The sequence below is a fragment of the Lathyrus oleraceus genome, chromosome 3, assembly GCF_024323335.1.
Source record: "Lathyrus oleraceus cultivar Zhongwan6 chromosome 3, CAAS_Psat_ZW6_1.0, whole genome shotgun sequence".
NCBI classification, from domain to species: Eukaryota; Viridiplantae; Streptophyta; class Magnoliopsida; order Fabales; family Fabaceae; genus Lathyrus; species Lathyrus oleraceus.
This window is the reverse complement of record NC_066581.1, coordinates 388,854,414-388,875,691: the sequence shown is the minus strand read 5'-3', so window position 1 is coordinate 388,875,691 and position 21,278 is coordinate 388,854,414. Positions and strand designations below refer to the sequence as shown.

The window sequence follows — 21,278 nt, the reverse complement described above, 5'->3', positions numbered from 1 at the left end:
CTCGACAAGCTGGTAGTGTTGGCTGTTGAACTCTCTCTGACGGTTCTGCTCTAATGAGATATCGTTCAAGGTACGGCAAACGTTGCTATAGGCACGATCCGAAACCAATCGCGATTGTTGCATGAAGCTCATATTGTCCGTCAGCTGCTGTGAAATAGTAGAGAGAAGGCCATCACGCCTTTCTTCTCTAGCTGTCATATCACGCCACATCTCCTCGGTGACATGGAATCCAGGAGCAGTACCTGCAACAGGGTTAGAGGAAGATGGTGCGGTGTGTGACTGTGAAGGACGATGGGGGGACATGTGAGGGATGGGAGACTGCTCTCTCCGATCATACTCATCATCAGTGTCATGTGCCTCCCCATCGGGAATATTAGGAGGAAGTGGACCCAAAACACGTGGAGCATTAAGATCATAGGTCCAGTTCCTTTCATCACGTACATCAGTACGTCTACTGCATGGTAAAGCAACAGATGGGATAGCTACCCCATGAACCATCAACTCATAACCACCTTCTCTCCTTGCTCGGCACAATTTCATGTCTTTCAGAAATTTTAAATTAATTGTGCGAGGAGGTAGTGGTTCAAGTGTAGCTATCTCATCGTTCAGGCCAAGAGCCCGAGCAATATACGTAACAAGCCCTCCAAAAACAATCGGTCCTGTTTTGTTAGTAAATAAAGTCATATGAGCAAGCATAAACGGGACCGGATTGATGTGGGTTCTAGTGAGGCATCCTTGCAAAAATAGGAGTTCACGAGCATTTACCTTGTTTGGACTTTCCCGGCCAAAAATAGTACATGCCAAAAGAAGTCTAAAAACTCTTATGGCCGGGTTGTGAATGGTCGACGCAAGTATCCCTTCGAAAGAATTAATTGAAGAACTTGAAAGCCTTTGCCAGAAGGTAAATACCTCGGCCGACCACTCCGCATCCAAAGGTGCCTCACAAATTGCACCTTCCCTATGAGGGATTCCTAACAAACCTGCTAGATTGTCGGTACTGAATTCATACTCAATTCCGAACAGTCTAAAAATAACAGTACCGACAGTGCTAGCAGTGTTAGGACTGACAGTGTATATTAAAGAACTCAAAAACTCAGTTGTCAGTCGCTCATAGGTAGGTTCCTGATTAATGAAAATATTATGCAAGCCTAGAAATTCTAATAAATTAAAACACTATGATAAATACCCAAAGCATACAGACAGTTATCGTCGACGTACCTAGTCGAGAGAATTTCTCGACTTTGAAGCCTCTGAATAATTTTCCGTTGCCTTTCGCCCGGTCTTCCATCACGAAGAAGAAATCCGTTGAACTCCATTGTTGAATGCTCCTTAGGTAGTGAAAATGGTAGAAAAAGTGGTTTATGAGGGGATGATAAAGTTTTGATTTTTTTGGTTTTTTTGATGGATGAAAATGGAAATGGATGTTGGATATGTTTTATGGATGGTGGGTATTTTGGAAATGAGGGAGCTTTAATGGGGTTCAAGGAGGATTTGGAAGGTTGGAAAAATGGGTTTTTGGTGAAGAAAGGGATGAAAATGGTGGAAATGGGGATTCAGCCCCGTACTTGTTGTTGGTACGGTGTGGCGCCCGCCACAGGGCCTATGGCGCCCGCCACAAGGCCAATTCCTGGGCCTTGTGGTTTTGGATCCTCCTTTTGGGCCTTCTTGCACCTTTGTCTTCCGGGGGGTCTGAATAGCGTTTTCTTCTTCTTTTCAAGGCTTGAGGCTTGCATATTTTTGTAAAGACAAAAATGAAAATATTTTTGTCTTATATTTTTTTTTCTTTGCACGACAAAAAATAAAATAATTAAAGAAACAAAAGAAAAAGAAAAAGTTAACATTAGTGCATAATATGTATATATATAAGAAATTCAGAGTGCATGAAAATATAAAAGCTGCAGTAAAGTAAAATATGTCTGGAAATGCGATAAATAAAATACTAGGGTAATGCTGTCAGGGTAGAATGAGTCATGTGGTAGGCGTCTTTTCCTGGCTTGATCCACGAAACTCAGCTATCTCCCTCCGAAGCTCTTCAATCTCCTGATGTAGAGCATCGGTCTCTGAGGCATGAGTGAGATCAGAAACCTGCATCTGTAACTCTAAGTCTGCCACTTCCTGCTTGAGCAGGGCAGTCTCCTTACGGAGCTCATAAATCTGTGTTTGTAGGTCAGGTGGCTGCAGAGACAAATTGTTAGACATAACAGTGATCTGGGGAGTAAGAGGTGTAGGAGTGTACTCAGCGGCGGGAGGCGATTTCGGCTCTTCGACAGTCTCTCCATAACCCTCTAGAGCATAACTCCAATTTTCAGGATCATGGACACTGGTCATCAGCTGATCTGGTAATGTGAAATAGTGTATCGCTTCGCCGTCGATCAGCAGTCTAAACATGTTGGGCTCAAAAGAAGCCCTCCTCATCAGTCCTCTATCAAGACAAAAATCAATATCCAGGGTGGTGTAGAAGCAGAAGGTCCTGAGGTGCAATAACTTGCGAGACAGACCCAATGCAGTAGCAATCTGTGTAACAATCCCACCGACATGGATGATGCCTACGGATGATCTGGCAACACTAGCCAAGCCCTTTAACAGAAAGTTGCCACAAGCAACAGGGCGAGACTGAGTCGCACAAAACAGTAGGAAAATCTCCTCTTCACTTAGCAGTGTCTCTGTATCTGGAAAACCTAGGAAAGAATGTGCTAGAATCATCTGGAAGTACCTCAATGCAGGGTTGTGGATTACCTGAGAAAACTGGGTAGAAGGATCTTGGCTCCCTCCGCCGGATATTTTAGTCCAAAACTTTTCCACTTCTCTGCTCATAAAATACCCCATCGGTGTATCTGGAATAGCATCAGGAGTAGTCTGGAAACCTAGCAAATCACCAAACTCCTTGTGAGAGAATGAGTAGTCAATCCCGAACAACCTGAAAACAGCGAGTCCATCGGGTCCAGCCCAGGGGTCATAATGAAACGAGCTGAGGAACTCAAGAGTCAAGTTCCTATAAGTGTTGTTCCTGTAGTCAAACTGTTCCCACTGGAGTTGATGGCATAAAAATCTGACGCTTGGCTCTATCCCCAAGGCATCCATGCAGTCATGGTCAGGGTACCTGGTAGGAGCCATAGGGCGTCTCATGTGAACATAGTAACGCTCTCTCTGTGCATCATCTCTAAAGGCCACGTGCATGTCATCAGGGTTCTGCATTCTGTACAAGGTTAGCAAACAAGTCCTGGAAGCACATAAAACATTCAATCGTTAGTCCTGACATAATAATAATAATATAAACAAAATAAAGTAAAAGTAAAAAATAAAAAGTACAAAAAATAAGAAAAACCATGGGTTGCCTCCCATGCAGCGCTTGTTTAACGTCATTAGCTCGACGACCGATATTTAAACATCATTGGAAGGATATGGTGGATCACTCAGAGAATGGCAGGTGTATGTTGTCGGGATGTCACCTCCTTCGTAGGGCTTCAACCTCTGTCCATTGACGATGAACGGTTTACATGTCTGGTTCTTGATTTCAATAGCACCGGATCTCAGGATCTTAGATACTTCGAAAGGGCCAGTCCATCTCGAACGGAGTTTACCTGGAAAAAGTCGTAACCTAGAATCGAACAGGAGAACAGATTCGCCTATTTTGAAGTCTCTTCTTATGATTCTTTTGTCATGCCAAGCTTTTGTTCTTTCTTTGTATATGATGGCATTTTCGTAGGCAGATTGTCTGAGCTCTTCTAATTTGTGGATGTCAAGGATACGTTTCTCACCAGCTGTCAAGTAATCCAAATTCAAAGTTTTGATGGCCCAATAGGCCTTATGTTCCAATTCAAAAGGTAAGTGACATGATTTTCCATAGACCAGTTGATAAGGGGTTGTTCCTATAGGAGTTTTGAAAGCGGTTCTATAGGCCCATAATGCTTCTTGAAGTTTCTGTGACCAATCCTTTCTAGATATAGAGACAGTCTTCTCGAGGATTTGTTTTATCTCCCTATTAGATACTTCCACTTGTCCATTGGTCTGTGGGTGGTATGGTGTTGCTACTCTATGCTTAACTCCATACTTGCTTAAAAGTTTATCAAATATTCTCGATATGAAGTGCGATCCTCCATCGCTTATGACTAAACGGGGTGTTCCAAACCTGGGAAATATATAATTTTTGAATAATTTGATGACTACTCTGGTGTCGTTTGTGGGTGCGGCGATAGCTTCAATCCATTTAGACACGTAGTCAACAGCTACTAAGATGTACTGATTTCCAAAAGATGGTGGGAACGGTCCCATAAAGTCTATACCCCATACGTCGAAGAGTTCTACTTCTTGGATATTTCTTAACGGCATTTCATTACGTCTTGAAATATTTCCTGTGCGTTGGCATCTATCACACTTGACAATGAAAGCATGGACATCACGCCACATAGTAGGCCAGAATAGGCCAGCTTGAAGAATCTTGGCGTAGGTCTTAGATGTGCTTGCATGTCCACCATAGGGTGCAGAGTGACAATGCTCAATTATATTATTTACCTCTTCTTCTGGAACACAACGGCGGAAAATGCCATCTTTACCTCTCTTGAAAAGAAATGGTTCGTCCCAATAGAAGTTTCTCACATCACTATAGAACTTCTTCTTCCGGTGGTAGTTTAGATCAGGGGGTATGATGTCAGCGGCTAGATAATTAACAAAGTCTGCATACCAAGGTACATCACTTATGGCTAAGGATTTTTGAAAATACTCATGAGGGTTTGGGTTATCTTCTTCAATGGTTTCTAGTTGGGCTATCAGTCTATCATAGGCAAAATCGTCATTTATGGGAACTGGATCAGGTTTCAGGTATTCTAGCCTAGATAGGTGATCAGCTACCACATTATCAGTGCCTTTCTTATCACGGATATCCAAATCAAACTCTTGCAGTAATAGAATCCATCGAAGTAACCTAGGCTTGGCATCCTTTTTGCTTAGTAAGTAACGAATGGCAGCATGGTCGGTATAAACTATAATCTTGGCTCCTACTAGATAAGATCTAAATTTGTCTATTGCAAAAACTACAGCTAGGAGCTCTTTTTCGGTTGTTGCGTAATTGAGCTGTGCAGCGTCTAGGGTTCTACTGGCATAATAAATCACATGTAACTTCTTATCTTTTCTCTGACCTAGAACGGCTCCAACAGCGTAATCACTGGCGTCACACATTATCTCAAACGGTTCTGACCAATCAGGGGGTTTCATTATAGGTGCTGAAGTCAGAGCTTCCTTCAGAAGATTAAATGCTTCAGTACATTTTTCATCGAAGATAAATTCAGCATCTTTCATTAAAAGACCAGTTAAGGGCTTTGTTATTTTGGAGAAATCTTTGATGAAACGTCGGTAAAATCCGGCATGTCCAAGAAAACTTCTTATCTCCCTGATAGTCTTCGGCGGTTTTAGATTCTCTATGACTTCTATTTTTGCTTTATCTACCTCTATACCTTTTTCGGAAACTATATGTCCTAAAACAATCCCTTCGGTGACCATGAAATGACATTTTTCCCAATTTAGCACAAGGTTTACCTCCACACATCTCTCCAGGATTTTCTCAAGGTTGACAAGACAATTTTTGAAATCTGATCCACAAACTGAGAAATCGTCCATAAATACTTCCATAATTCCATCTAAATAATCAGCAAAGATAGACATCATGCAGCGTTGGAAAGTTGCAGGAGCATTACAAAGTCCAAAAGGCATTCTTCTATAGGCAAAAGTTCCAACTGGGCATGTAAAGGTAGTTTTTTCTTGATCTTCGGGGTGAATAGGTATTTGGAAGAATCCTGAATATCCATCTAAATAACAAAAGTAAGAGTGTCTGGCTAGGCGCTCCAACATTTGATCTATGAATGGTAATGGGAAATGGTCCTTCCTAGTTGCTTTATTTAATTTTCTATAATCTATGCACATACGCCAACCTCCATCGGTTCTTTTTGCTACAGGTTCGCCCTTCTCGTTTTGCACGACTGTGATGCCTCCCTTTTTGGGTACTACATGCACGGGACTCACCCATTTACTGTCCGAGATCTGATATATTATACCTGCCTCTAGTAACTTAAGAACTTCAGTCTTAACTACCGCACTCATTATAGGCTTTATTCTACGTTGGTGTTCTCTGGAAGGTTTTGAATCTTCTTCAAGCAAAATCCGATGCATGCATACGGATGGGCTTATTCCTTTTAGATCAGAGATCTTATATCCTAAGGCTGAGGGGTACCTACGTAAAACTTCTAATAATTGATCGGTTTCTTTTGGTTTAAGGTAGCACTGACTATAACTGGACGATTCATATCTTCATCCAGAAATTCATATCTCAGGTTTTTAGGCAGTTCCTTAAGTTTTACGGTCGGTTTCATAGGGCAAGGCATAGGATCTGGGGTAAGAGATAAACATTCGTGAAGGTTATCATCAATGTAGGGTGTTTTATAATTGTCATCTTCCAAAATAAGGGTTGATGGCAATTTTATAGATTTATTTTCTTCTTCTTGTTCTAATTCCCTAATGCATTCTTCGATGATATCTAAGGCATAACAAGAATCTCCTATCACAGGTGCCATAAGAAATTTTGACAATATAAATTCTATCTTCTCTTCACCTACCTCAAAAGTTAGTTTTCCTTTTTTAACATCTATTACGGCTCCAGCAGTCGATAAGAACGGTCTACCTAGGAGGATTGGTATGTCGTCATCTTCTTTAATGTCCATGACAACAAAATCAGTAGGTATAAACAACTGACCCACTCTAACAGGGACGTCTTCAAGTATGCCTATAGGGTATTTAACGGATCTATCGGCTAATTGAAGCGACATCTTAGTAGGTTGTAATTCTCCTAAGTTTAATCTCTCACAAACTGCTAAAGGCATTAAGCTCACACTAGCTCCTAAGTCTAGAAAAGCTTTTTCGATGACATGATTCCCTAAGATACAAGGAATGGAAAAATTTCCGGGATCTTTATCTTTCTTTGCTAACCTATCTTCGGAAATAGAATTACATTCCACGGGTTTCGGATCTTCAAGTCTACGTTTATTCGTAAGTATGTCTTTGAGAAACTTAGCATAAGAAGGTATTTGGGTGATGGCTTCTGTAAAGGGGATTTCTACGTGAAGTTTTTCTATAACCTTAACGAATTTTTGATATTGATTATCGATTTGGGTTTTCTTTAATCTTTGAGGGTATGGTATTGGTGGTTTGTATGGCGGTGGTGGTACATAGGTTTTATTTTTAGGTTCTTCTCCTTTTTCTTGACTTTCCGGGGTTCAGGCTTCTCTGGTTCCTTTTCCTCACTCCTCTTAGAAGTTTCAGGCTCACTTAATCTAGGGTTTAAAGGCTCCTTATAAGCGGTTCCACTTCGTAGAGCAATGGCATTAGCTTGCCCTTTCGGGTTTTGTTGAGGTTGTCCAGGGAACTGTCCTCCAGGGGTAGTCTGTGGGGCTTGGTTTAACGCTACCTGAGAGATCTGGGTTTCAAGCATCTTATTATGAGTAATGATTTGATCAACCTTGGTTCCTAACTGGGTAATTAGTTCGTTAACATGGACGCTTTGGTTCATGAACTCTTTGTTTTTCTGTTTTTGAGCAACGATGAAATCTTTTACAATTTCTTCAAAGCTCGGGTTTGGCGGTACAGGTTGCATAGGTTGATTTGTTCTAGGGGCTTGGTAACCTTGTTGTCTCGGAGGTGCGGTATTTTGAATAGGGTTATTATTTTTGTAGGAGAAGTTTGGGTGATTCCTCCATCCAGGGTTATATGTGTTAGAAAATGGGTTCCCTTGGGTATAGTTCACTTGCTCAGTGTTGGTTTCATTTAACAGATTGCATTCGGCGGATTGGTGTCCTTGCGTTCCACATATCTCACAATTCGGCGAAACTGCGGCTACAGTATTCGGAGTTGTACACATATGTTCGACTCTAAGGGCCAACGCGTCCATTTTAGCCTGCATCATGTCTATAGAGCTTAGCTCATGTATTCCTCCTTGGGCTTCCTTCTTTTCCACTGTCGCTCGTTCTACTCCCCATGATTGATGGTTTTGGGCCATATCCTCGATAAGGGCACTAGCTTCAGGGTAAGGTTTATTCATCAGTGCGCCACCAGCGGCAGCGTCGATGGTCATCTTAGTGTTATAATGAAGTCCATTATAGAAGGTTTGGATGATTAGCCAATTCTCTAAGCCATGGTGTGGGCATGCTCTTAATAGTTCTTTATATCTCTCCCAGGCTTCGAACAACGACTCTCCTTGGAGTTGGGTAAATCTAGTTATAAGGTTTCGAAGAAGAGCGGTCTTACTTGGGGGAAAATATCTAGCAAGAAAAACTTTCCTAAGGTCATCCCAAGTTGTTATTGAATTGGGTGGAAGGGAATCTAACCATGATAGAGCTTTATCTCTGAGGGAAAAGGGAAATAATCTTAAGCGTATCGCCTCAGGAGAAGCTCCATTGGTTTTAAAGGTGTCTGCTAACTGAAGAAAGTTTTTTAAATGTTGGTTTGGGTTATCAGTAGCGAGACCTGAGAATTGTCTTTGTTGCACTAATTGCAGCAGGGATGGTTTAAGTTCAAAATTATTGGCTGGGATAACGGGGTTTACTATACTGGAACTAGGTTCCTCGTTTGATGGTTGGGCGAAGTCCTTAAGAGGTCTTCGGTTTTGTTCTTCGGCCATAGCTATCCTATTCCTATGGAAAAATAAACGTGCGCGAGCGTAACGTTCAGGTTCAGCTAGAGGGTCTACTAAACTTCCGGCACTGCGAGTCTTTCGCATTGACCGGTGGGTAACAACCTTAGTCTAAACGGTATAACTACAGGGTAATGAAATTTGACGAAATTGGTCCCCGGCAACGGCGCCAAAAACTTGATGCGTGTTTTTCGCAAGTGTACGAATCACGTCAAAGTAATATAAAAGATTATCGAATCCACAGAGACCAAGTGTCAATCTATCAAACCTGTTGTTATGGTGTGTATCTAAGGCAACTATTTTTAAGGGTTTTAATAAGGGTGCAATGGTAAATAAAATTATAATTTTAAATAATAAATAAAGACAGGCTCGAATGTAATTCACGCAATCAATGATAATCCAGTACTTGTTAGTGGAACTACTTATGGGCAATGTTTTCTCCTTTGAAAAGAACTAATTTAACAGGAACTGTCGCTTTCGCGTATTCAGAACCGAGTTGTACTCTCTAATCAACCCCTCCTATTGTCACGGATAAAAAGGTGCGTACTGCGTTAGAGTAGTAAACCTATTTTTAAGAAATATAGTATCTTAACTAAGTTGAAAAGTATTTTAACCTGGACTTCTTAGCAAAAAGAGGTTCTTACGAACCAGAGTTTAAACTTCCTAACGCGTCCGAAAATCGTTTTAAAATCTCTTTTCTTTTAATCTAAAATCTCCTAATAAACTAGACAAAGCGCTTTTGGCTGTTTTTGAAATAGTTAAAAACAATTACTTGAATTGAAAGATAAAATAGCCCTTAGGTGTTTCCACGAACAATTATACTGATTACTGGTTTAATTACGATCCTTACATTCTAACCTTTATAGAATTAGTTAGACATGATAAAGTAAATATTCTTTTTATAGTTTTTCATAAAAGTAATTAAAGCGAGTGCGGATAATAAACAAAGTAAAGTGCGAGTGCAGGAAATAAACAACGTAAATGTGCGAGTGCAGGAAATAAACAACGTAAATGTGCGAGTGCAGGAAATAAACAACGTAAATGTGCGAGTGCAGGAAATAAACAACGTAAAGTGCGAGTGCAGGAAATAAACAACGTAAATGTGCGAGTGCAGGAAATAAACAACGTAAAGTGCGAGTGCAGGAAATAAACAACGTAAATGTGCGAGTGCAGGAAATAAATAAAAGTAAAATACGAACTTGAATTAAAATGGCGGCAGGATTAACTTCCTCCAGAGTGCTCCAAAAACTCGAACCACAGACAGATTACAGACTCGATCACTCGATTGCAGAGGCACCCCGATGTGGAATGGCAACTGCTTTATAACTGATATATGCCTAGAGAATTCTAATTCTGGATGAAGAAAAACGAAAATCTAAGGTCCTATTTATAGTAAAAACTGAAAGCATGAAATGACAGGGACGCCCCTCCACTAAAAAGTGGAGGTTACTGATTTTGGCCTTGTGGCGCCCGCCACAGGCCTATGGCGCCCTCCATGGTCCCTACAGGGGATGATGGAGTGGGGATCGTGGGTCTTGACGGTTGAGGAGTGGTCTTGAGACGTGGCCACGTCATGGCTAACCCCATGGCGCCCGCCACGGTGGGTGCCGTAAGTGCAAAACGCTGAATTTCTAGGTTTTCGCCCGTTTTCACTCCTTTTTCGCTCCTTTTCCCGATTCAAGCTCCGATTATTATAAAAACCTGAAAACATAAGAAAACAAAGAAATAACAAAGCAAAACAACAATAAAAGCTAAGAATGCATGCGAAATCGGAGTCAGAAATACGGTGAATTTTAGTGTGATCAATTTGTATGATATAATATGTCTGTTGTGCTTGGTGATCTCTAAGTGGTGAGATAAGTTCTAACCCGAACTTGAGTGCAACTAAGTTAGTAGGATGGTATAGTCATGTTCAACTTGTATGGAGTAGTCTTTAACAAGTTGGCTTGAGAACCATCTACTCAGTGGAGACCCTTTTGGAGTTACTAATGTCACACAAGTTATTTGTGGTTAGGCGTTACTTTCTCTGATTTGGGGTCCGAGAAGATGAGGACTGTAGAACATTTAACCCAACTTGGGCTATTTAGGATTTAGTGCATAGGCTATTTAGGTGTAGACCTGATAACAGTTGTTACACGATACTACACTCAGACGAGTTTCTCTTGAGAATATTATGGGTTGATGAGTCAGTCATCCTAACATATAATATATGATAGATGGGATTAAGACTATGGGAACTTTTATAGAACATGATCTACATGTTTTTATCCTTAGTACACTCATTTGGGATGGCTCTTAACCTGACTCCATGCTCGTGACTCACAACAAACCCTTTGATTCTCGGTTGATCCGATCAAGTCTCATCATATCAATGGAATTTGGGTGTTGATAAGGTGAAAACCATAATCCACCAAAATGGATGATTGATATTGATGATGACTTGATTCATCCCTTGACCTTTATTTGTGTTTGTGTTGTGTGTGACCTCTTGTGTGTGATTGATTTCATTCATGCATACATGCGCATCATATCATTCATCACAGAAAAATAAATTTCAAGGAACTGAGGTCTTATTTGCAAATATTTTCAGACTATGGATTATGGACGAAGGAACATTAAGAAGTACATTTTTAGATGTCCTAATTTGAAAGAGCTAAGGAAGTTGTCATCCTTTGTATTGGATCCCTTGGACTTCAAGCAATGTCATGGGAAGCTTTTGTATGTGTTATCTACTAATATGGTTGAAGGACTACTGAGTGTTTTGGTTCATTTCTATGATCCTCTCTACCGGTGCTTCACTTTTCCTGATTATCAGCTTGTACCTACGTTAGAGGAGTATGCATATCTCTTAAGAATACCTGTATCTGACAAGGTGCCTTTCAGTGGATTGGAGGAGATTCCCATATCTCATATCATAGCTGAAGCTCTTCATCTGAAGAAATCTGAGATTGATGCTCATTTGGTGAAGAAATGAGGTATTCTTGGGTTGACTTTTGAGTTCCTCATCGGTAAATCTATTGTCTTTGCTCAATCCGGTAGTATGGATGCTTTTGAAGCCATCTTTGTATTGCTCATCTATGGTCTATCTTTGTTCCCTAACATTGACGGTTTTGTTGATCTTAATGCCATTAGAATCTTCTTGGTTGGGAATCATGTTCCTACTTTGTTGGGTGACATGTATTTCTCTTTGCATTTGAGGAATTCTAAAGGTGGTGGGACTATTGTGTGTTGTGTTCCTCTTCTGTACAAGTGGTTTATCTCGCACTTGCCTCAGATGCCTGCTTTTTTGGAGAACCGACAATGCCTACGGTGGTCCCAGAGACTTATGTCTCTCACTAATGATGATATTGTTTGGTATGATTTTGCATTGAATAGTGTGGACATTATTGATAGTTATAGTGAGTTCTCTAATGTGCCTCTCATTGGTACACAAGGAGGAATCAACTATAACTCTGCTTTGGCTCGTCATCAACTTGGGTTCCCCTTGAGAGATAAACCTAATAACACTCAGTTAGAAGGTCTTTTCTATCAAGAGGGTAAATATCCCTAACATTTGAAGCAAATGATGATACATGCTTGGCATAATGTGCATAGGAAAGGAAGATCAAAGCTTGGTCCATGCAACTGTGTAGCTTTGGAAGCTTACACTATTTGGGTGAAGAAGAGAGATTTTGAGCTGAAGATGTCGTACGCTTGTGAAAGACCTATGTCTTTGGTTGTGGTTGAGCCATCAACTCTCCCTAACCAAGATATAGAGGAGTTGGAAGACGCGCTCATTAAGATGAAGCAAGAAAAAGATATGTGGGAAGAGCGGTTCCATACTTTGAGCAGAAAGCATGAAGAGTTGCAACTTGAGTCAAAAGACAAAGATGCGCTTATTGAGATTCTTGAAGATCGAGCAGTAAAGAGGCAGAGAGAGCCAGATGGTCTATTTTCCTCTAGCGTGCCTCAACCTTCCGGTGCTTGGAAGAAGATTGTTGATCAGCTAGTTCTTGAGAAGGCTCATATGAAGACATCCTTTGAGTCTGAGATTCGACGCATCCGAAGGAAGTACGCACCCACGACGAGATCATCTGATACAGTTGCTAAGGGATCCTTAGGATGATAGTTTCCTTTTCTCTTGTATTTGTACTTTGGTTTCTGAAATTGTACTCAGTGTAATCCTTCCAAATTTTATGAATAAAAATAGATTTTATGGTTAATAAATTGTTATTATTATTATTATTATTATTATTATTATTATATATTTTCAAATAGAACTTCATATGTTCCTTGAAATTAAACAATAAAAAACATTGCATTTCATGCATCATTTGCATAGCAGGTTTTCTTCCGCCAAATGTCTTATCAGTTCTTCTTATGTGCATCAGCCAAGTTGACTCACTGTTATAACACTCATGTTAATCAACCAAGGATCATGGAGCATCTACAATAAGAGAACCGAGATATGAAGGATGAGATTGTCAGGTTAACGGCGCTGATGGAATTTGTCATTGTTGCACAAAACCAGTCATCACCAACTCCTGCAACTCCTCCCCAGAGGACTGTTATCTATGAGGTGGCTACCTCAACTGTTCGTGTTGCTGCTGCCAGTTAATTTGTTCCCTCTATGCCTGTTGGATTCCCTTGAGGGATGTCATCGAACTTTATTCCAGAAGGGTATGAACCCACCTTTGTCTCTTTGTCGATGTCTAGCTCGATCATGTCAGTGTCACCTCCTGTTGTTCACACTCTGCCTCGTATTAAGGACACTATCTACCACTCTGAGCCGTCTGAGGGTCTAGATGTGTATGAGAAGATGGATGAGATGAAAGATCAGTTCCTCGAGTTGCATAAAGAGTTGAAGACTTTGAGAGGAAAAGATTTTTTTGGGAAAAGTGTTGCCGAACTCTGCCTGGTCCCCAATGTTAAGATCCCGATGAAGTTCAAAGTTCCCGACTTTGAAAAGTATAAAGGGAATACTTATTCGTTGATCCATCTTGTGATGTATGCCAGGAAAATGTCTACTCAGACTGATAATGATCAGTTGCTGATTCACTATTTCTAAGACAGTTTGACTCGAGTTGCCTTGAGGTGGTACATGGGTTTGGACAGTTCAAGCATTTGTACTTTCAATGACTTAGGCGAGGCCTTTGTCAAGCAGTATAAGTATGTTGCACCCCAAAATTTGCCCTCTATTTTTAACTCTAACCAATTTTTTGTTTCACATTCATTTGCATCATCTTCATAGCATAACATTTTTTCTGTCTTAATATTAGCCGGAATAATTTCTCGGAATTTACAAACAGACTGGTCAAATCCCAAAATTTGCCCGTTAATATTACAAGGCATTTTTCAAGGCACTCCAACTTATTTTTCAAGGCATTGATCTTAAAGGAACCAAGACCCAGCACACAGATGGCCAAATCCAGAAAATGGCTCAAACTGGCATGCTTGCTAGGCGAGCAATTCCTTCGCCTAGCGAACCCGTCGCTACGCCACTCGCCTAGCGAAGCTTGCGAATACCAGAAAATTCTGGGCTTCATTCTGAGCCCATTAGGTCACAAAAGAGCATTATAAATACCACAACTTCAGTCAGAAAAAGGAAACGGAAACAGAACGAAAACGGGAGATAGAGAGAAGGCACAGCAAACCCTGGAGGCTAACCCAGAGAATTCAGAGCAACCCTAAAGGAAACCCTGAAGGAAACTCATCTGCACCAAGGTTACCTCCGCCCAACTCAATCCGCCGCCCAACTCAATCCGACTTGCCAATTCAAGGTTGCAATTTAATCGCAAACAGGTTTGCATTACTATTACCGCTTTATGTTCCCAATTTACATGTGATATTATAATTGAATTCATAAATATATTTGAGGTTTTGCATGTGGATTTAAATATGCCTGAATATCTTGAATGTTTAACCATGTAATCTCTGTAATGGATGCCATAGGGTGTGAAGCTTTCCGGAATTGTACTGTCATTAAAACCAGAACCCGCAGCCGCTCGCTAGCACATCGCTAAGCGAGCATGTAGCGAACATTCGCTAAGCCTTCGCTAGGCGAGGCAGGAGCGAACGTGACAGTTGCTGATTTTTTCTGTTCTGATCTGTTTTATTCTAACCATGTGTTATTTTGCCTGACATCCCTACTGCTGTGTTTCTTTTGTGGTGTAATTCTCGATTGCCCCTGATTTGGTATTCTGACCTGTTTGCTGAATTTTGTAAGGGTTCACATACTCCCGGAAAAGGTAGCTGGCTAAGGTATTCCACTTTATTTGTGGGATACCCTTGTGGAGATTCACCCTAATTACCTAATTGATTATAATGTGGACCTAATTACCTAATTGATTACAACTACCTAATTGATTGTAAAATATTGCCTTTGAATATGTGATCTTGGACCTCTCTTTGTTGCCCTACGGTATTATGGTCATGTCCCGCGAATGTGGGGATACACTTAGCAAAGACCCTTCGATTAAATCATCATGTCCTTATAAAAATAAATCATTGTCCCTCGGATGTTGCCTGCGAATATATGATTTTGTCCCTCGATGACCTGTCGTTATAGCCTACGGTTAAATGATGATCGTCCCTTCGAATGCTAAGGTATCCTTACAAATGTTGCCTTCAATGACCAATCGATGACCCTACAATGTCCCTTTACATCCAAAGGGATAAGACTACTTACTTCTCAATGGTAAGGACAGTTTTACCCTCATAAGGATAGGAAATGCCCATAAAGACCTTGGGTGGGTATAACCCTTAATTGCTGGCTCACCTAAAACATTTTTCATACCTCACACTTTGCAAATACTAGAAAATCACCACTTGGTATACATTCGTACTAGAATCATTGCCAAGTTATATTTTTCTAAACCGCTTTCAAAATTAAACGAGATAAATACTTTGTATACATTCGTACAAGAATCATTACAAAGTTAAACTCTCTTTTCAAAACATTTTTTAAGCAATCCACAAACACTTTTTTCAGACAAAAATAAGTGATCCAGCAATTAAGAGCCCATGGATAACCATGGATACAAAGGGTGCTAACACCTTCCCTTTGTATAATGTACCTCCCGAACCCAAAATCTAATTAAGGTCTTTCCTGTTCTTTTCCACCTTTCCTTATTGGATAAAAGAAAAGTCGGTGGCGACTCTTGCTAACCGCGACATTTGCTTTCCAAAGCAAAAACACACAAAGTCAGTTCACCGTATGACAGAACTGGCGACTCTGCTGGGGACTAACTTAAAAAAGAGAGGTTACCTTAAAAACAAGATCACTTATTTGAATTGTCTGATTTACTTTTAAGGGATTGTTTGGGTATTTTATGCTTGAGTGAAAGATCCTACACCCGGATCTAGTGTACCTTAGGTAAGTAGCAAAAGATCATCGCGACTATCCGGCGTATACTGGAATGGTCTAAATGATGGCTACGGTTAATGTGACACTTTGGATGTCCTGATGTTCCTCATGTTTACTTGAGGAAAAATTTGGCGTCCGCGTGGTGTCATCAAAGCATTAACCAGACCTTTAGAACCCTAATTGACTCATCCTAGCCATTAGAAAGTAGTGAGATAACTGACTTCGGTTCCGACTGGGGTTGGTTGAGACTCGATACTACACTCTTTGAGATTGGACTTTAGGAAAGCTTCGGTCAACCACTTGGTGTTGCACTGAAGTGGACTTAAAGAAAAGTCAATGATTGGAGATCCTTTTAGAACCCGGTTACTATTCTAGGACAGGTTGAACCAACCAAACTTCAGTGGGGAGGGTACTTACCTATGGAACTCATGCAAGCCTTAAAACTTAGGGGTGATTGTTGTGTGACTTGCTTGTGCTTGTTACTTACTTAACATCATAACATCATAACATCATAACATCATGACATCATGACATCATGACATCATGGCATTGTACTAACCATTTCAAGGACTTTAAACATTGAAAACATTTCATACATTGCATAGCATAACATCACATTGCATAACAGGTACTCTAAAGGGATCAATGTTCTCACGGTTTTCCTCCAAACAGAAAAATGGCCCTCGAACAAATTGTCAAGGATCTCCAGGCTCAGAATACTCAACTCCAGGAGATGATCTTGAACTTATCCAAGGGGCAGGAGGAACTGAAGGCTCTATTGCTCGAGAAAAAAGACAAGAAACCTGTGAGTTGCATTAACCCGGGAAGAAGGCTTAAAGGACAGGCTGCAGGAATCAAGATTAGAGTTCCGAAGGATCAAGAAGAGGAGAATGTTGACCTCTTCAACCCTGAGGACGACGATGAAGATTATGAAAATGAACAGTACTCTCCAAAAGATGATAAGTATAAGTTGCTGGAAGAACGCATGCTAGCTATGGAGGGTCAAAAGACGCCCAGTCTGGATTTCGAAAGCTTAGGTCTGGTCTCTGATGTGATCATTCCCCGCAAATTCAAGGTCCCTGCTTTCACTAAGTATGATGGGGCATCTTGTCCTCAGATGCATCTGAGAGCTTATGTGAGAAAGATTCAGCCGTATACCACTGATAGGAAGCTATGGATCCATTTCTTCCAAGAGAGTCTGTCTGGCACACAGTTAGAATGGTACTATCAGCTCGAGAGCTCTGACATCCGCACCTAGACTGATTTAGCAACAGCTTTCTACAAGCATTACCAGTATAATTCTGAATTAGCGCCTACTCGGCTACAGTTGCAGAATATGACTATGGGATCTAAAGAAAGCTTCAAAGAATATGCTCAAAAATGGAGAGATTTGGCTGGCAGAGTCAAACCCCCCATGACTGATCGAGAATTAGTGGACATGTTCATGAGCACACTGATTGGCCCATTCTACAGCCATCTATTGAGGAGTTCCTCATCGGGTTTCACTGAACTTATATTGACAGGTGAACATGTTGAAAGCGGCATTCGAAGTGGAAAGATACAGGCGGCTACCTCTGATCCTCCGGAGACTCCTAAGGTCATCACTGCTCCTCTGCCTAACCATGACGAGACTGTCAATGCTGTGGAAGATGCTGATAACGATTGTGACTTGGATAGTTGGATTTTCCTAACAATTGGTGACAGACTCAATAATTGGAAGGCTGAAGACACTATCCTGATTTCCTTTAGTCAGGAGTAATTGTTATTGCTTATTTTAATGTATTAAATTTTGTTAAGGGTTTTGTCATTTTCATAAGCATATTCACATTCAATAAATCAATGGACCTTTTTGCATTCAAATATTGCGCTCTTTATCTTTCCTGTCATCTTTCAAATAAGCTATGTTTTCTTGCACACACTCACGTAACAATTTGCCGATCCATATCCACTCTGGATCCTGTTGGTAATAACTCTGCTACTGTTCATTATGACTTTGAAAATCCGATCTACCAAGCCGAGGATGGAAGTGAGGAAGATTGTGAAGTACCTGAGAACTTGCCAGACTGTTACTGCAAGAAGAAAAGACCATACAGCCGCAGGAATAACCAATTGAAACTGTGAATCTGGGTACTGAAGTAGACAAGAACATTACTGAGGAAAAATCAAGAGATAATATGGAATGATGAATGTCAAGAAGCTTTTGACAAAATCAAGAAGTATCTCCAAGAACCTCCAATTCTGATGCCACCAGTTGAAGGAAGACCTCTAATCATGTATTTGACCGTGTTAGAAAATTCAATGGGGTGTGTGTTGGGGCAACATGACGAGTCTGGTCGAAAAGAGCATGCAATATACTACCTTAGCAAAAGGTACCAGCTGTGAAACAAGATACTCACAGCTCGAGAAAGCTTGTTGTGCTTTGGCTTGGGCTGCTCGCCGACTAAGACAGTATATGTTGAATCATACCACTTTATTGATTTCTAAGATGGATCTTATCAAATATACATTTGGAAAACCTGCTCTCCCCAATTTGAACAACAAGATGATTACTGAACTCTGCACGCAGTTCGAAGTAAAATACCATTACTCTTCTCCGTACCGGCCAAAGATGAATGGCGCCGTGGAGGCTGCTAATAAGAATATCAAGAAGATCATACAAAAGATGACAGTAACATACAAAGACTGGCATGAGATGTTACCATTTGCTCTTCATGGTTATCGCACTTCAGTCCGAACCTCGACAGGGGCAACTCCTTTCTCTTTAGTCTACGGAATGGAAGTCGTCTTACCGGTGGAAGTTCAGATTCCCTCCCTAAGAATCATGAAGGAGGCAGGTTTAGACGAGGATGAATGGATTCAAACTCGACTCGATCAGATAAATTTGATTGATGAAAAGAGACTTGCGGCTGTTTGTCATGGGCAAATATATCAGAAGCGCATGACCCAAGCATTTAACAAAAAGGTCAAGAGACAGGTGTATCAAATTGGCGACTTGGTAATAAAGCGTATCATTCTACCACAAGGTGATCCCAGGGGCAAATGGACTCCCACATACGAAGGGCCATTTGTAGTTAAGAAGGTATTCTCTGGTGGAGCCATGATACTCGCTACAATGGATGGCGAGGACTTCCCACATCCCGTGAATGCAGACATAGTTAAAAAATACTACGCATAAAAGAGACCCGCTAGGTCGACGTACCTAGGCAAAAGTAAGGGCATCCCGGCGAACCAAAAGGGTTCGGGCAAAAATTAGGGATAAACATGTACACCCGGCAAGTCGAAAACCTGAAAAGGCGGCTTGGGCAAAAAAGGGTATCCTGGTGGACTGAAAACCTGAAAAGGCGGTCCAGGCAAAAATTAGGGATTAAAAGCGTATGACTATGTCCCGTTCTCAGTCAGCTTCATCCAAGTTCAAAGGACTGAACAAGCCAATCACTTTTATCCGACAGCAGGAGATGAGAGGCTTGAAGACATAATGGCAGTAGTAGAATTAAAATCAATAGGACTTTTTCTGCATAGCTTTCTCTTCGTTTTCTTGGCAATTTCCTCTTACTAGGATTTCTGTCTCCTTGTACACAAATTGCCTGTTTATAGGCCCTCTTTCAAAATCAATACAATTTTATTTCCAAAAAAAAATGCTTTTGTTTTACTTTCTCTGTTTTGTTTGCGTAAATGTCCATTGATTTAATTTGAATTGATATATGCATTTGAATATGATCGATGTTTATCAAAATACATACATAAAACGGAAATAGCAATTACTACAAGACTTCGGGATCGAGGATAATGTCTAACTATGCTTTCCAATGGATCCGGTTGCTAATTCTATTCCCCAGCAAAACCAGCTATTTCCCAGAAGAGGTTGGCATCTCCAGACAGATTGGTCATCTCTTCCATCCCCAGCCAGGCTCTGTTGAGTGTTTCTACCATTAGACAGAAATCAAATACCCCCAGCTAAGAAAGGGGCATCAATACAAGTATCTCCAACCAGAAGATGGGGATTTATTTTCCCCAGGGAGTCGCCAGGAAAAACTCCTCATGCATAATTCATTCATTACATCATTTCACAGCATACGCATGCATACAATGTTCGCATTTATTTTTCGAAAGCATAAAACATCTCATGCATCATGACATGGCATGAAGCTAACTTTTCTTTTCAGGTTAATTATCCTCCTGATACAGTCAAAACAAAGGTTCATTCAGACAGACATCTTTATCGGTTACATTCGAGATTCAGATGCATCTTTCAGATACAATCCATATGGACATTCATTCCGACAAGCACTCTGATGGAGGCATCTTTAAGCCCACCCCAAATATTCATTGCAAATACAACATATACAAATACTATCAGATATAGCCTAGCGCACGGTTCATTCTGACTCAGCTCAGCATATGACTCCTTCAACTCAGACACGATCTAACGTACGATCCATTCTGACCTTCAACTACTCCAACACGGTCTAATGTACGACCCAGTTGGACCTTCAAATCCTCATATGCTGCCCAGCGTACGGTACATTCCGAGGTGTAGTCTAGCATACGACTACTTTCTTCTTCAGATACAGCCTAACGTACGGCTCATTCTGCAACTCAGAGACGGTCTAGCGTACGACCCATTTGGATGTTCATCCCCTTAGATGCTACCTAGCGTACGGTACATTCTAAAGCGTAGTCTAGCGTATGACTACCCCTTTCATCATCAGATACAGCCTAATGGACGGCTCATTCTGCCCCTCAGATACGATCTAACGTACGATCCATTCTGACCTTCAGCAACTCCAGTACGGTCTAGCATACGACCCATTTGGATCTTCAAATCCTCAGATACTGCCTAGCGTATGGTACATTCCGGGGTGTAGTCTAACGTACGACTACTTACTTCTCCAGATGCAGCCTAATGGACGGCTCATTCTGCTACTCAGATACGATCTAGCGTACGATCCGTTCTGACCCTTATATCTCAGATACAGCCTAATGGACAGCTCATTCTGATACTCAGATACGATCTAGCGTACGATCCATTCTGATCTTTTATCCCCAGCGAAGTCACCAACCTAATGGATAACTCATTCTGTTATTCAGATACGATCTAGCGTATGGTCCATTATGATCCTTTAGCCCCAACAACGTATGATCCATTCTGATCTCTCATCATCAAACTTCCTGGATGGCATCTTTCAAGGCAAACGGCCTATACGAAGATTTATTCCCTGATCCAGGATATTTCCAGAAGAGATAATCATCACGAAGATT

The 21,278-nt window shown here is 40.9% G+C and overlaps 1 non-coding gene across 1 annotated transcript; it reads left to right on the top strand.

Moving 5' to 3' along the window:
- The first annotated feature begins 8,171 nt into the window (after positions 1-8,171).
- On the top strand, positions 8,172-8,278 carry LOC127134205 (small nucleolar RNA R71). Its single transcript, XR_007807960.1, has one exon. It is a non-coding gene; the product is annotated as a small nucleolar RNA R71 (small nucleolar RNA).
- The last annotated feature ends 13,000 nt before the right edge of the window (positions 8,279-21,278 follow it).